Source organism: Rhinoderma darwinii, chromosome 1, assembly GCF_050947455.1.
Source record: "Rhinoderma darwinii isolate aRhiDar2 chromosome 1, aRhiDar2.hap1, whole genome shotgun sequence".
Taxonomy (NCBI): Eukaryota; Metazoa; Chordata; class Amphibia; order Anura; family Rhinodermatidae; genus Rhinoderma; species Rhinoderma darwinii.
The window spans coordinates 509,867,223-509,884,509 of NC_134687.1; the positions used below are offsets into that span (position 1 = coordinate 509,867,223).

General features: G+C 42.5%; 1 protein-coding gene across 3 annotated transcripts in view; it reads left to right on the forward strand.

Annotated features, from left to right (window-relative positions):
- Positions 1-17,287, forward strand: part of DTWD2 (DTW motif tRNA-uridine aminocarboxypropyltransferase 2) — a 309,013-nt gene that overhangs the window by 243,230 nt on the left and 48,496 nt on the right. The window lies entirely within an intron of this gene.

Genomic DNA, 17,287 nt, shown 5'->3' on the forward strand with positions numbered 1-17,287 from the left:
AGAACTGACCCCATTTGGGAAACTACAGCCCTAAAAAGAGTTTATCTAGGGATATAGTGAGCATTTTGATCCTGTAGGATTTTTGCTGAATTTAGTGTAATTAGGCCGTGAAAACTTCTATAGTTTTTTTATAATTTTTTTTTTTTACGGCTTTCACCGTGCATTATGAATGCCATATTTAATTTATTCTATAGATTATTTATGTTTTTGCAGGATAAAATCATGGCTTTAAAAAAATATTTCGTTTTTGTGTCACCATATTCTAAGAGCCACAACTTTTTTATTTTTCCATCAAGAAAGTTGTGTGAGGGCTTGTTTTTATTGGTACCATTTTTTAGTACGTGCTTCTTTTTGATCCCTATTTGTTCAAGTTTTTTGGGAGCTGAAGTGACTAAAAATAGCGATTCTGGTATCTTATTTGATTTTTTTTTTATGGCGGTCACTGTGCGGGACAAATTACATTATATTTTTATAGTTCAGGCCGTTATGGATGCGGCGATACCAATTATGCATAGTTTATTTATTTTTTTCTAATAATAAAGGACTTTACAAGGGAGAAAGGGCGATTTTTTTTTTTTTTTTTACATTTTATTTTTAAATTTTACTTTTGCCGATATTGTTAACTTAAATGCGCTATTGACTACCACATTTAAGGGGTTAATCGTTTCAGATCACCGCTGTGATCCGACCTGATGTTTTGCCCCAGTACTAAGGCTGCTAGTAGCAGCCTGTACTGGGAGATGCCAGGCTGCGGGGATAGCCTGTGTGCTCTGTTATGAGCACACGTAGATTAACGGGCTGCAGGCACAAGGACCAATGCTGCAGCCCGTTAATCTACGTGGGGTGGTCGGGAAGGGGTTAATGTACTGGGAAACTTAAAAAATAATAATTTTGGGATGGAATGAGAAAAAAAAGTGATTACTTCATTGTTTTTGTGTTTTCCCTTTTTTTGTTTAACCCCTTAGTGACCAACAATACGCCTTTTCACGTTCGTCACTAAGGGGCCTTAGGCTAGGCTGACGCCTTTTCACGTGAGCCTAGTTTAAGACCTGCACGGGTCTCCCGTGCAGGCTGGATACGGGGCTCAGCTGTCTAATGACAGTTGAGCTCCTACTCCAACGCCCGCCTTCGATCGCGGCCGTTTAACCCGTTAAATGCCGCCGTCAATAGCGACCGCAGCATTTAACTTGTTTACAGAGGGAATGAGCTACCTTTGTCACCCATCTGAAGATCGCACAGTAAAGTCCCCTAGTGGGACTAATGAAATAAGTAATAAACGTGAAATAAAGATTATTAATAAAAATTACAGTAAAAAAATAAATAAAACAATTTTTTTCCATAAAAAGTGGTTTTATTTAGTAAAAGTGTAAAAAATAAATAAAAGTACACATATATGGTATCGCCGCGACCGTAATGACTCCATTAATAAATTTAATATGTAATTTAAACCGCAAGGTGAACACCGTAAAAAAAAACGCAAAAAACAATGGCGAAATTGCTATTTTTTTCCATTGCCCCCCAAAAAAGTCATAATAAAAATGAATAAGTCCCATGCACCCCAAAACAGTGCCAATCAAAACTACGTCTCGTCCCACAGAAAACAAGCTTAAAAAATAAAAAAGTTACGGCTCTTGGAAAGCGACGAGGCAAAAACAAATAATTTTAGTTCAAAAGTGTTTTTATTGTGCAAAAGTCGTAAAACATAAAAAACCTCTACTTATGTGGTATCGCCGTAATCGTACCGACCCATAGAATTAAGGTAACATGTTATTTACGCCGCACAGTGAACGGCGTTCATTTTAAAAACGCATAGAACAATGGTGGAATTTCAGTTTTTTTTTATAATCCCCCCAAAAAAAAGTTAATAAAAGTTAATAAAAAAATTATATGTACCCTAAAATGGTGCTATTAAAAAGTACAACTAATCCTTCAAAAAACAAGTCCTCATACAGCTATGTAGACGAAAAAATAAAAAAGTTATAGCTCTTTGAATGGCACTATAGAAAAACGAATAAAATAGCTTGGTCATTAGGGCCTAAAATGGGCTGGTCACTAAGGGGTTAATTTTTACGGCATTCACCATGCAGTAAAAATGTCACGTTAACTATATTATGTGTGTCAGTACGATTACGGCGATACCAAATTTATATATATATATTTTTTTTTTATGTACTACTTTTAAAAATAAGAAAATATTTGTTAAAAAAAACAAGAGGGCTTGTTTTTTAGGTTTTGTTTTTTTACTTTTACATTTTTATTTTTTTTGTATATTACTAAAAAGTTAACTGTCTTTGACATTTTTTATTTAGTATCCCGAGGGGACTTGATCAAGCGATTGTTTGATTGTTAATACAATACACTGCAATACCTGTATTGCAATGTATAGTAATGTTTACAGACTCCAGACTCGCCCCTGGCAGGACTTAATAGGAGCAGAGAGATGGCAGACCTGGGGGCCTTCATCAGGTCAGTAGGCTGCCATAACAACCATTGGCACCCTGAAATCTTGTTGCGGGGAGGGGCGATAGAGTCACAAAGAGGGCTTCCACCCTCTTTCTAACGGCTTAGATGCCACGGTCGCTTTTGACCGCGGCATCTAAGTGGCTAAATGGCCGAATTATCTCTGATCCCCGACGTGGCAGTGAAGTGTCGGCTACCATACAGCCGGCATTTGCTGAGTATTGCTGAGTATTTATTAATCTATACCTCCTCACTACTGTCAATTTGGGGACACCAAAGACATCACTTCATCATTTCATGACTTCATGGGTGTAAAATACTACAGATGATAGCTAATAGCAACTTTATATGCATTTTGACAAGGGGCAGTGGCATCTATAAATATGCATTGAGTTTCCCACCATGCATGACTTGGTGTTAAAATTCACACAGCATTTATTATTGGGTTTATTGAAGTATCACTGTATCAGGTCACATAGTCTGATTCAGACTACAACCTTGTCTTACATTATGTTGTAGACTTCTCCGTTCAGCACTGGCCTAAGGGGCCACATCGCTGCTTAAGGGCCTGTTCACATCACCTTTCGCTTTCCGTTCCAGGGTTCCGTCAGAGGTTTCCGTCGGGTGAACCCCGCAACGGAAAGTGAAAGTTAAACCACAACTTCCGTTTCAGTCACTATTGATATCAATGGTGACGGAAACATCGCTAATGGTTTCCGTTCGTCACCATTCCGGCAGATTTCCGTTTTTCTGACGGAATCAATAGCGCACAGAAACCTTCCGGAATGGTGACGAACGGAAACCATCAGCGATGTTTCCGTCACCATTGATATCAATGGTGACTGAAACGGAAGCTGTGGTTTCACTTTCCGTTGCGGGGTTCACCCGACGGAAAGCGAACAGTGATGTGAACAGGCCCTTAGTCTCCTTGTCAGTTTTTCCCTACATAGTGGCGCTCCCAGCCACCCACAGTGCTGGGGACTACTACACCGCTGTATTCAACGAATGAATGGGGACATGCCTTCAAAACATTATGGCCCCTTTATTCTCCAGATCCCTTTCGGTCCCGACAGTTAGACCCCTACCGATCACAAAGGGATTGCATATCTTACCCTAGCACTTTGTATGATGGGAATAGCCCTTTAAGCAGTAGAAAAGAAAACACCCTGGGTGGCCTAATACGAGTGAATGCAATGCATATTGTCATTTTACTTAAGCATACACCTGTCTTATAAAAGTTATGTTATTTTTGGTATTACTTAGTATACCAACACATTTGCTTACTAAGTGAAACAATAGGTTGCACTATAATGGAGCGTCCTGTTGTGACTTTGAAAGAGCTTCAAGAAAGCAATTTACAAATCAGACTGATGGTTTTTATCCATGCCATTTCCACTTTGAGCTTTATGTCTGCTTCATGGTTGTACATTTAGGGCTTATTCAGATGAACGGGATATACATCTGTGCAACCACGCGCGTCGCACGGACCTATATTAGTCTATGGGGTCGTGTAGACAGTTGCGTGATTTTTACACAGCGTTAGTCCGCTGTGTAAAAAACGACATGTCCGTTCTTTGAGCGTTTTTCGCACATCACGCACTCATTGAAGTAAATGGGTGCGTGGAAACCACGCATGCCACACGGAAGCACTTCCGTGGGACGCGTGTTATTCGCGCAACAGCTGTAAAAAGGATGAATGAAAACAGAAAAGCACCACGTGCTTTTCTGTTTACAAACATCTAAACGGAGTGTCATAATGATGGCGGCTGCGCGAAAAGCACGCAGCCGCGCATCATATGCTGCTGCCACACGAAGCTGTTAAGTGCCTTTTGCGCAGGCAAAACGCTGCGTTTTTTGCGTGCACAAAAAGCACACGCTCGTGTGAATCCGGCCTAAGTCTGTGAATGCACAAGGGAAAAGAACGCAAAATACATCCATTGCCCCTGCCTTGACTGCAGTAGTCATTATATTCTTATACAGGGGAATTATTTTGTGTCGCGCAAAAAGCAAATTATCTAGATAAGAATTTTGAACTATTCGTATTTATTCTTTAAGCACTTTTTACTTTTTTGGTTGTGAGCTTCTCGAACCCTCTTTTATTTTGAACTCAATATTCTTTAGTTCTTTTCTACACTTGATTATATCAACGCCTGGTGAGTTGCATAAAGTGAACCTATCAGGTCGCTTGTGCTGCGCTCGCTGACGGCAGCATAAACTAGTGACAGACACATGGATTTCAGCGGTCTGTCACTTGTCTGTGGAGTACATTTTGTGTACTCATACAGTGAACGTTGCAGGGCGATGCCGATTGATGTATCTAAGAACTACGGTGTACGTCGCTTTTGCATATACGCCAGACTCCTTATCCACAACAGTCGGCATCGCTCTGCAATGTTCACTGTGTGAGTACACAAAAAGCATACCACAGGCCGACAAAAGTGACAGACTGCTGAAATAAACGTTGCTGTCACTACTTTATGCTGACCTCATCGAGGGCAGCATAAACCACCTGACATATTACCTTTAAACTTGTAAATTTCCTTTACTTTCCTTTTTCTGTTTTTGACCTTTTGGTTGTTGCTTTTCTCCATCGGCCCTGAGGTCCTTGGCTTGTCCTGACTACGACAACATTCATGTGGGTACTTCTTGATATGTTAGTGTCTTACTTGGATAAATGAGCAGATTGGTAAAGCTCACTTTAGATTTAATGCTATTGTACAGTTGCTGGCTCTATGACAAATATCTTCATTAATTCTGCCATCATGCACTGGTCTTTGGTTACCAAGCGTTGTTTAACAGCTGTCGTTGTTGGCACAAGCGGTTCTGAGAAAACAATACTCTATTAACCTAGTGGTCACTGTATGTTCATTAAGTGATGAATTTTAGCAGTAGTCTCACAAGTGCCACTGTTGCTGCATAATATATTTTGGGTATTGTGCGGAATTACAACAGCCTTTAGGCAGTAATATTTATGGTGGATTAGGAACAGATGGTCAGCAACATTTGACCTTCGAAACTTTAATTAAAAAGTTTTCTTATCTTAACCTGATTTACATTTTAAGGGATAATAAAATGAAAATATTTCCACCCTGTATGTTTGAAAGCTGCTGTTTTTGGGGATTCTTTCTCCCAAGCCAAATATTGTGTTTTTTTGCTTTTCCACCCCATTGATTACACTGGCGAAAACCTCAACCTGGAAAAATCATATATGTTTTATATATATATATATATATATATATATATATATATAATACCATGTAGTGGTTTTTCATAAAAAAAACAGTTCTACAATCATTTCCAGTTCTGCAATGGAATAGCAGCTAGGGCGCCCATGGATGCCCTTTTATGAATAGGTCATGCCACCCTTCTTGAATGGGAAGGTAACATGCATGCATGGCCATCCCTTCATTGAAATCTGTTAGATTTATGAAAGCCTATTAGTACGAGTACTTTTATCTTTTTGTATATTCCACTGATATTTTAATGTAGAAATGATACTTGGCAAATCCACCAGTTTAGTGATTTGCAGTGATTTGCTCTTTAGAATTCCAGGAGTGAGCACTCCTGTGGGAGCTGCGATGGTAGCTATGTTATTACCCAGGTTTTCCAGAAATTAATGGGAAAGTTTATGGAAAAGTACAGAGAATTTATTTTTCTAGAAAATACTTAAAGGGGTTTTCCAGTCCCAAAATATTGATGACCTATCCTCAAGATAGTTCATCAACATGTGATCGGTTGGGGTCCGACTCCTGGCACCCACACGATCATCTTTTTTGAAGGGGCCGCAGCGCTCGCACGAGCACTTCTTCCCTTTCATTTCTACTTGCTCACTGTAAATCGTCAACACACTTGTAGCGGCTAAGCTGAGTTTGCGTCTTACCATCAGAATTTTGAATGCAGCTCTGGTTTATAATAGAGGCTATATCTCAGGATCAGAGTTAGATTAAAGAGAACCTTTCACCTGCCCATACATGTGCAGCATCTAATACACAGGGCTTCACAAACTCTGTCTCACTTTCACTGCCATTTTATTTGGTGCCCGATATGTAAATAAGCCCCTGAACTGTCAATGGGGCGTTTCTATCTAACTAAATGGCAAGGGGACGTGATCTTTTCGCTCTGTCACCGTCCAATCAGCTACGGACAGTGTCAGAGCAGCTTGTGCTGTGTTCCCCCCGCGAGAACACACACAGACTGAGAGAGCGCTCTCTTCAGAACCACCAGTCTGTGTGTGTTTCTCGCGGGAGGGAACACAGCGCAACCCGCCATGACACTGTCCGTAGCTGATTGGACAGTGTCAGAGCGAAGAGATCACGCCCCTTGCTATTTAGTTAGATAGAAATGCCCCATTGACCGTTCAGGGGCTTATTTACATATCGGGCGCCAAATATAACAGAACCGATATATAAATAACGGAGGATGATAGGAAAAAAATGTAAAGTGAGACAGTGTTTTTAAAGCCCCCACATGTATGGGCAGGTGAAAGGTTCTATTTAAGCAAACCAAAATTTACCAAGTCTCACCGGTTTTGTATGTAGATGAAATTTGACGGAACACTTACATATTTAAAACTTTTATATTTCTTAGGAAAACAAGATTCAAATAGTAAATACATGTTTCTAGGCATATTTGAAGCAAAGTGTCACTATCCTTAGATTGTTATGGACTCTACGCATATATTCTACTGTTTAGACTGTGAGCAGATAGTCACACGTCAGCCTTTAGTCATTATAAGGTTTCTGTGAATATTTTCACTCTAGCACAAGTCAAAAAAATGTAAGAAAGGAATTCATCTGGATGTACAACATTCTACTTTCAAAGGGATTTCTATATGATGGCCACGCATCATAAATTATAATTTTTTTTTTAAAAGTAAATACATTTCCATAAGGGCCAGTTCACACAGTTTTTTTGACACGTTTTTTGATGCGGAAACCGCGTCGGAAAGCGTGTCGAAAAATGGCCGAAAATGCCTCCCATTGATTTCAATGGGAGGCGGAGGCGTATTTTTCACGTGAGCGGAAAAACCATCTCGCAGGAAAAAGAAGCGACATGCCCTATCTTCGGCGTTTATGTATTGACATCAATGGGAGGCAGAAAAAGCGTATTTTGCAGCGTTTTTTGCCCGTGGCACTCAATGGGTGAAACACGTTACGAAAATCAGCATGCAGGCAGGGGAAAATCTGCCTCAAAATTACAAACAATATTTTGAGGCAGATTTTCCGCCTGCAAAAAAACTCAGTATGAACCCAGCCTACACCATTAGCAAACAATATTGAAGAAACTTGGTGTTCAAAATATAATATCTCTAGGCTTCAAAACAGGTATGCCTCTATTTACAGTGTTAACCATGAAGTGCTTGATAATGCCATGTTTATATTTGTATAAAGGATTGCTTTGAACAATCAAATCTATACAAATTAGTTGGAATGGGAACTAAATAAATGGCAGTTCTGTTTTGCCCTACAAGGGGGTAGGGCTTTGAATTTAGCGGTTCTCTGCCGAGAGGTCATCTGTCAATATTTGATAGTATGCTGTATCCGACAGGATTCTATGTGCCTCTTTGTTGTATATGTCTTGGTCTTGAATGACGGTACCCCCTCTTTTGTCCCCAGACCTAATCACCATATTTTAGTTTTTCTGTAGATTTTTAAGTGCTACTCGTTCTCCTTTATCCAGTTTTTCTTGGTGGAGTGTTAATTTACTGATATTTTTTAGGTCATTAAAGGCCAGGGCATAGAAGGTTGCTAAATATGTCCCTCGGTGGTATACGGGGTAGAAGTTGGATTTTCCCTAAACTGGCAGATGTTTGTATTCCTCAGTTGTTTCATCCTCTTTTGCATTATTATTATTTTTCGTTGCTTTAATTAAAAAATGCCGTTGTAGTGTTAGTTTCCTAATGAACTGGTTTAGGTCAAGAAAGGGTTGAAAGTCATCAGCCCTCTGTGTTGGGCAAAAAGATAAGCCTTTGCAAAATAGTCTTTTTTTCTCCCTCTTTTAGTTGGTATGACGATAGATTGAAAATATGTATTCTCTTTATCTGTTTTTGTTGTTTCTGGTTCGCACGCTTCTTATGTGGTCTTTTGATTTTTTGGGGTTCTATTTTTGCCTCCTCTGCATCCTCTGGTCTTTCTTTTTGAATTTGTGGGAGAATCTTTTTTGGTTGGGAGTGAATAAAAATATTTTGTTATCATGGAATTTTGTTTATTTTTATCGTAAGGTCCCGGTGAGGACTGATGTCTGGTATTTTGGAAAGGGTAAAACAAAAATATTGGGCTTTTATATTCCAGTTTAATCCTAAGTCTAAAAATATTGATTTCCCACAGCCAACTGACCCGGGTTCGTTGCGCAGTATGTGTGTGTGTGTGTGTGTGTGTGTGTGTGTATATATATATATATATATATATATCACAAGAAAAAAATTATATGTTTATATCTATATGTCTCCACATTTGCGCAGCTCTCTCAATTTATTCCTATGGAAGATATAGAAGCGGCCGAGCGAGCAGGTGTGGCTGTTTCCATAACACGCATAGGAATGAATGGAGAATGCCGCGCAAATGTAGAAAGTGGAGAGAGCCGCCTAAATGTAGCATTACATACTGGCCTCTCAAATGAATGGGCGTTCATGTAATTAATGCAAGGATGTGCCAAGTCCGCCAGAGCAGACGGCCGCTCTTACTGAGTGGCTTTCCATTCTTGAACATAGAGGGGGACCCAAGAATGGGACCCTCCTCTATGACGTCCATATGCTCTAATAGGGCATATGGACAGGATTTGCCCTGAAAAGACAATCCCATTAATTAATATTTCTTTAATACTCTTCTGTCTTTGACATTAATCAGCATTATCTGCTCTCATGTCTATGGGTACCCTGTCAAAAAACATACGCCGTACAAATAGCAAAATAGCACTACAATAGATATTGCATTGCCTAATGGAAAGGGGGAAATAGGAATCAACAAATTCCATTTAAAGCGTGTCATATTGTATTCAGCAGTGAGTAAAATATGTGGTAAATTGTCTGGTTAGTATTGTGTTCATTCAGCTTCATGTGACAACTCAAGTCTATAGGGAGCAGCATATTTCTGTAAATCCGGTTTAAATTAGCATATGTCAGATTTTTTATATAGTGAGACAGTGATGGGATATATTGTATAAGAAGTGAGAATTATATGACTGCGTTCTATTATATACCAACGAGATGTATTCAGCAGCAAGGATTGATAGAAACCACACAGCCCATTGGACCCACCGCATACGCTATTAATAATTAACATAATTGTTATGACTCATAATATTCTGCAAGGGAACAATTAGCATGTTTCTCTCTTCTACCAGGTGCAGAAATGATCATTTGGCTTTCAGTGCACACATTTCAATGCCTGAATCATTCCTTAACAGAATTTATTTTCTTCATATATTAAAATAACTGCATTGCACCTGTGTTTGTCTTGATCACTGTTCATATTGTTTGGAAACGCGTCAGCTCTCCCTTTAGTAAGATATACCGTAACTGAAATGTACCGACTATATATAATTTATTTCTACATTTTATAATGAATGTTTAGATTAAAGAGATTCTACGTACGTGGGTGATTCATTCCTGTGAGTAGGTTCTATTCCCCTTTAAATTGGTGGTATTCTTAAAGGCTATGTGAACATTTGAAAGTGATTTTTTTTTTTTTTTTTTATAAAAATGTCAGTGTGTTTGGTGCAACTTTCAAATTAGTTTTTATTAAAAATTATATTTAATTTATGAAATACAGCTGCTCTGTATCCTGCATACTGATGGGTTCAGTGTCAGCGGGTCCTGCGTGTCCCTGACACCCAGGATCCAACAGTTATCCATCACCTCTAAGTTCATAACTTAGATGTGATTGACACGCAGGATCCACCTGTAATCTGAACCCGTTAGTCCCGTGGACCTGACGGATTCAGGTCTTAGCGAGCGCTACAGCTTCTCTGTATACAGAATACAGAGCAGCAAAAAAAAGCAGAGGATTGGAGCAGCACTGTGAAAAAATGCCTGACTAGGCTGGTGCAAGGCTTCAAAAATAAAGGAGTGACCTCTCCTTATGTGTTGGATATCCAAAAAAGAGAACGTGAAGCAGCACTCAAATAAAGTGAGTTTACTCATCCAACATGGAACCACAACGTTTCACCTCCTCTATGAAGGCATTTTCAAGTCAAATGCCTTCATAGAGGAGGTGAAACATTGTGGTTCCATGTTGGATGAATAAATTCACTTTATTTGAGTGCTGCTTCAAGTTCTCTTTTTTGGAATACAGAGCAGCTGTATCTCAAAAAGTAAAAATAATTTTTAATAAAAACTAATTTGAAGGCTGCACCAAACACACTTACTGACGTTTTTATAAAAAAAACAACTTTCGATGGTGTACATAGCCTTTAAATACTGTAATGAGTGTAATATACACTGAATGGCTGCTTTATTAGAGACGTCTGCACTTTCGCATACTTTGGAGCTTCCCTGTATGGAATTTGGACACGTGACCCAGTCGAGGGCAGCATGAAAATCAAGTGAACAAATTTTCCGTTGATCAGTTAGGGTATGTTCACACGGCCAATTTTCGGCCATTTTCCGGGGTGTAAGCGCCCGAAAATCGGACACATAACGCCTCCAAACATCTGGCCATTGATTTCAATGGGAAAACGGCGTTCTGTTCCGACGGAGCGTTTTTCGCGGCGTTTTTTTACGCGTAGAAAAACGGTCACGAAAAAGAAGTGCAGGACACTTCTTGTGACGTTTTTGGACCCGTTTTCCATAGACTCTAGTGAAAAAAGCTCCAAAAACGGCCGTGGAAAACGCTGTAAAAATCGCGAGTGGCACAAAAAACGTCTGAAAATCAGGAGCTGTTTTCTCCGTATTTTCAGATATTTTTAGTCTAGTGTGTGAACATAACCTTACAGTGTGTATTCACATTAGAATGGTAAAATCAAGTGATCTGAGCGACTTCTAATGACTCATGTTTATTGGTGCTAAACAAACCGGAGGCAAGTATTGCAAAAACTGCCAATCATGTGGGTTTTTCTTGTGCAATGGTTTTGAAAGTATACCAAGAATGGTTTGATTGAGGAAAGACATCCAGCAAAAGTAGAAAGTAGATGGACATCAACAACTCGTCAACAAAAGGGGTCAGAGGAGGATTTCAAAAATCATTCTGGCAAATAGGCGGGGCACAGTCAAGCAAATTAAATTCAAATACAAAGCTGCTGTTCCAACTAAAGTGTCTGAATGCACAACTTGTCATTCCTTAGTACAGATGGGCTACATCAGCAGACGACCAGTGAGAGTGCAATTGCTGCTTAGGGGAAACCGAAAGGAAAGACTCCAGTGAGCTAAAGAGCTAAAAAATTGGTTCACTGAGCAGTGGGAAAAAAGAGACTGGTTAGATGAATCCAGATTTCTGTTGCACCATGCTGATGGGAGGGTCAGAATTTGGTGCAAGCAGCATGAACTGATGAAACCCTTCTGTCAGGTGTCAACAGTTCAGGCTGCTGGAGGTGTAGTAATGGTGGGGTTAATGTTTTCTTGGCACACCCTGGATCCTCTGATACCTGTGGATGAACATATGAACAGTAGGACTTACCTAAGCATTGTGGCTGATCAAGTTCATCGCTTCATGGCAGCTGTTTACCCTATGGCAGAAGGACACTTTAGCAACAGTAATGATAAGCTATAATGTCCGCATGGGACAATATTCCTGCAGAACGAGTTCAGCACCTAGTAGAATCCATGATATAACAAATGGCTGCCGTTCCTACGGCCAAAGAAGGTTTAATGCTCTACTAGATGGGTGTATCTAATACAGTGTGTAATGGCCACGGTCGCTGGCCGCCGGCATTTTCCACTTACTGGCAGCCATGACCACAGGTCTTTGAAGACTTGCTGGTATCTCCTATCCCCAGAGACGCTGGCGAGCACTGCTCTCCTCCCCGTTTGATGCCCGTAGGGTACATGGAAATTCTCCCCAACCTATCCTAGCACACCTGGAACTTGAAAAGAAACTGCCCGCTCCCTCTTTGCCTGAGCAATATTGTCTTCCCAGTGTTGCAAGTAGACCTTGGTAGTACACTTACCCATGCTAAGTGGCGTAGTTACGTGACCCAGAAGGTGTACTACCAAGGTCTTGTTGGGTTTTACATATACCTATCGTACCTGTAACTTTAACTACTCTTAAACTCTCACTATGAGCTCTTCACTCTCTCTTCTGACATGTACCTACTTGAGTGGATACATCTCTAATCCGGATCTAAAAATCATGTGATTTCTCATGCTATATATACTCTTTGTACATGTTTTTGACAATGTACATGTAAACGTTGATCCAGATATAGACTTAATTTTTTAGATTCTCTATTTTGTCTACAATAAAGACATTTTCTATTTTTGTTAAAATTGATAGTAATGGACTCCTTTTTTCTCTAGTTTATATATATCATCGTTAGAGTCCTTATCTCTAGCAAATACTTATGTGCCCTGTGAGACTTTCTGTGTCTAACAAATAGAAAAAGCAGCAAATAATAATGGGGTCCTTATTATGGGGAATTGTAACTATCCTGACATTAATTGGGACATAGAGGCCGCTGGATGTGCTAAAAGCTGGAAGTTTTTGACCAAATTAGAAGACCATTTTTTTGCTCAGTTGGTGGATATACTTATTTTATTATTGGTCTACCACTTTGGTTATAGTATTTTGCTGTATAAAGTAAGTTTCCTTATACTAGTGTATTGGTTATTCGAATTGCAAGAACCTATTTAAAAAAATACAAAAAAATTTACTTTTCTGTCAACAGTTCCTTAGTTCAGCACAATTTCATAGTTACATAGTTCGTACGGTTGAAAAAAGACAAATGCCCATCAAGTTCAACCAAGGGATGGGAAAAGGGAAGGTAAAAATTTCTACACATAGGAGCTAATATTTTTTTGTTCTAGGAAATTATCTAAGCCTTTTTTAAAGCCATCTACTGTCCCTGCTGTGACCAGCTCCCGCGGTAGACTATTCCATAGATTCACCGTTCCCACAGTAAAGAAGGCTTGTCGCCTCTGCAGGTTGAACCTTTTTTTCTCCAGATGGAGGGAGTGCCCCCTTGTTTTTTAGGGGCTTTTACATGGAACAGGAATTCACCATATTTTTTGTATGTGCCATTAATATATTTAAGTTAATCATGTGCCCCCTTAGTCGTCTTTTTTCAAGGCTTAATAGGTTTAATTCTTTTAATCTTTCCTCATAACTTAGATTCTCCATGCCCCTTATTAGCTTCATTGCTCTTCTTTGTATTTTTTCCCAACTCCAGGGCATCCTTTCTGTGAACTGGAGCCCAGAACTGAACTGCATATACTAGATGAGGCCTCACTAATGCTTTGTAAAGTGGTAATATTACATCCCTGCCTCTTTTAATACACGACAATATCTTGCTGGCCTTTGAAGCAGCTGATAGACATTGCATGCTGTTATTTAGTTTATAATTTACAAGCATGGCCGCCCTCAGCTATGTTCGCACAGGGCGCCAGCCGCCACACGGCAAGAGGGGTGCCAGCGGGTGTGTGTATCCCCGCGCCGTTGCAACTACCAGCGGGGATACACACACTAACTGCAGTCGCACCCGGGCGCTTCTTCACTTAGTGGCTACCGCTGTAGCAGCCATAGCGGCTGCTAGCGGTGACACCGTGCATGAGGGTGGTGGCGCCACTAGCAGCTGCTGTGGCTACTATAGCGGTAGCGACGGCACTATAGCAGAGCAGGGACATATCTCCCTGCTCTGCTATCTACTAGCACCACTGTAGCTCCCTTCAGCTACAGCAGCGCTAGTAGACAGCAGAGCAGGGAGATACCTCCCTTGCTCTGCTATAGTGCCCCCTGTAGATATCAACCCCCCCCCCCCTTCCAGGATAGCGCCACCGTAGCTCCCTGAAGGAGCGGAATCCCCGTGTGGCCGGGGATTCCGGTCCTGGAGCGCTGCTTGATGTTTCTGTCCATATATGGACAGTGACATCAGGGGAAACTCCTGAAGCGGAATCCCCGGTCTACAGGGGGGCACTATAGCAGAGCAGGGAGGTATCTCCCTGCTCTGCTGACTACTAGCGCCACAGTAGCTCCCTGAAGGAGCGGAATCCCCGTGTGGCCAGGGATTCCGCTCCTGTAGCGCTGCTTGATGTTTCTGTCCATATATGGACAGTGACATCAGGGGAAACTCCTGAAGCGGAATCCCCGGTCACAGCATTGCAGACTCTATGATCGGGGATTCCACTCCAGGAGAAGCCAATGACGTCATGGACATAGACGACAGGAGCTTCTCCTGGAGTGGAATCGACGGTCATAGCGTCTGCAACGCTGTGGACGGGCATTCCGCCTCAGGAGTTTTCCCTGATGCCACTGTCCATATATGGACAGAGGCATCAAGCAGCGCTCCAGGACCGGAATCCCCGGCCACACGGGGATTCCGCTCCTTCAGGGAGCTACAGTGGCGTTATCTTTACTGGAAGGAGGGGTGGTTGCTATCTACAGGGGGGCTGTGGGCTTTGTGGCACTACCTACAAAGGACAACTGTGCAGGAGCACACAAAATACCCAGCTTTCCTGGGTATAAAAAAAAAAGTGTGGAAATAAATTTAGATATAACTTTTATTTAATCCAGCTAAAAGGATTAATCCTTTACTCAGACTAAATAAAAGTTATAACTTAGTTTATTTCCACACATTTATTTGATAGCTGGGAAAGCTGGGTATTTTGTGTGCAACTGCAGACTTGTCCTCTTTTTAATCTTTTTTTTCACTCCCTACCAGGGGGCTGTGGGCTGTGCGGCACTTCCTACCAGGGGTCTTAGCGACACTTCCTATTAGGGGCCTTTGCGGCACTCCCTACAGGGGCCTGTGAGGCACTCCCTACAGGGGGCTGTGTGGCACTCCCTACAGGGGGCTGTGCGGCACTCCCTACAGGGGGCTGTGCGGCCCTCCCTACAGGGGGCTTTGTGGCACACTACAGGGGGATGTGTGGCGCTATCTACAAGGGGGCTGTGTGGCGCTATCTACAAGGGGGCTGTGTGGCGCTATCTACAAGGGGGCTGTGTGGCGCTATCTACAAGGGGGCTGTGTGGCGCCTTCTACAAGGGGGCTGTGTGGCGCCTTCTACAAGGGGGCAGTGAGGCGCTATCTACAAGGGGGCTGTGTGGCGCTACCTACAAGGGGGCTGTGTGGTGCTACCTACAAGGGGGCTGTCTGGCGCTACCCACAAGGGGGCTTTCTGGCGCTACCCACAAAGGGGCTGTGTGGTGTTACCTACAAGGGGCTACGTGGTGCTGCCCACAAGGGGGCTGTGCGGTGCTACCCACAAGGGGCTGTGTGGCGCTACCTACAAGGGGGCTGTCTGGCGATACCCACAAGGGGGCTGTGCGGTGCTACCCACAAGGGGCTGTGTGGTGATACCTACAAGGGGCTGTGTGGCGCTCCCTACAGGGGGCTGTGCGGCACTCCCTACAGGGGGCTGTGTGGACCTCCCGACAGGGGGCTGTGTGGCACACTCTACAGGGGGTTGTGTGACGCTATCTACAAGGGGGCTGTGTGGCGCTATCTACAAGAGGGCTGTGAGGAGCTATCTACATGGGGGCTGTGTGGCGCTACCTACAAGGGGGCTGTGTGGCGCTACCTACAAGGGGGCTGTCTGGCGCTACCCACAAGGGGGCTGTCTGGCGCTACCCACAAGGGGGCTGTGTGGTGCTACCTACAAGGGGCTACGTGGTGCTACCCACAAGGGGGCTGTGCGGTGCTACCCACAAGGGGCTGTGTGGCGCTACCTACAAGAGGGATGTCTGGCGCTACCCACAAGGGGGCTGTGCGGTGCTACCCACAAGGGGCTGTGTGGTGCTACCTACAAGGGGCTGTGTGGCGCTACCTACAGGGGGAATCTGTGAGTGGGGGTCTGATGGTCATTTTATTGAGTGGTGGGCTGATGGTCATTTTGCTGTGAGTGGGGGGCTGATGGTCATTTTACTGTGAGTGGGGGGTTGATGGTCATTTTTCTGTGAGTGGGGGGCTGATGGTCTTCAAGTGGTTTCCACCTCTGACATCCAATTGAAATTAATAGGAGGCAGAAGATACCTGCGGCACTCGTTTGGAGCTTTTTTTTCCTGCGTCTTTTGCATTCGCTTCAACAGCTTAAAGGGAATGTGTTGCCAGCAAAACATGTTTTTTTTTTTTTAGTTAAACAATTAGTGTGTAGGTGATTAAACATTGTTCTAATTTTTTTTATTTTTTTCACGAGTCAGGAAATATTATAAATTGGATTCAATTTATAATATTTCCCAGCACTGGTCACTAGATGGAGCAATTCCCAAAATTGCAGCATTGCATGTGGTAAAGCAACCACATTGCTTTATGCTGCAAACTTGGGAAAAAATCCCTCGCTCTAGTGAGCTCTCAGAATCCCCCCTCCTTTATCCTGGCTAGTGCCGGGAGAAACGAGGGGTTTGAACGGTCTAACCTCCTACACTGTGTGTCGCCATTTTTTGAGCTAACACACAGTGTAGAAGTTTTACATACACTAGTAAAACACACTGAAACACGAACATACATAGAAATCACTTACCTGCTCCAGTCGCCGCCGGTCCGTCCGCTCCGTCTGCTGCCGCTGCTCCATGTGCACAAGTCCGGAAGCCGCGACCGGAAGTAGTAATCTTACTGCCTGGCCGCGACTTCCGGTCCACAGGAAAATGGCGCCGGATGGCGCGCATTTCAAATTGGACTGTGTGGGAGCGGCGCATGCGCCGTTCCCACACACACGGCGTACACCATAGTGGATGGAATGGGC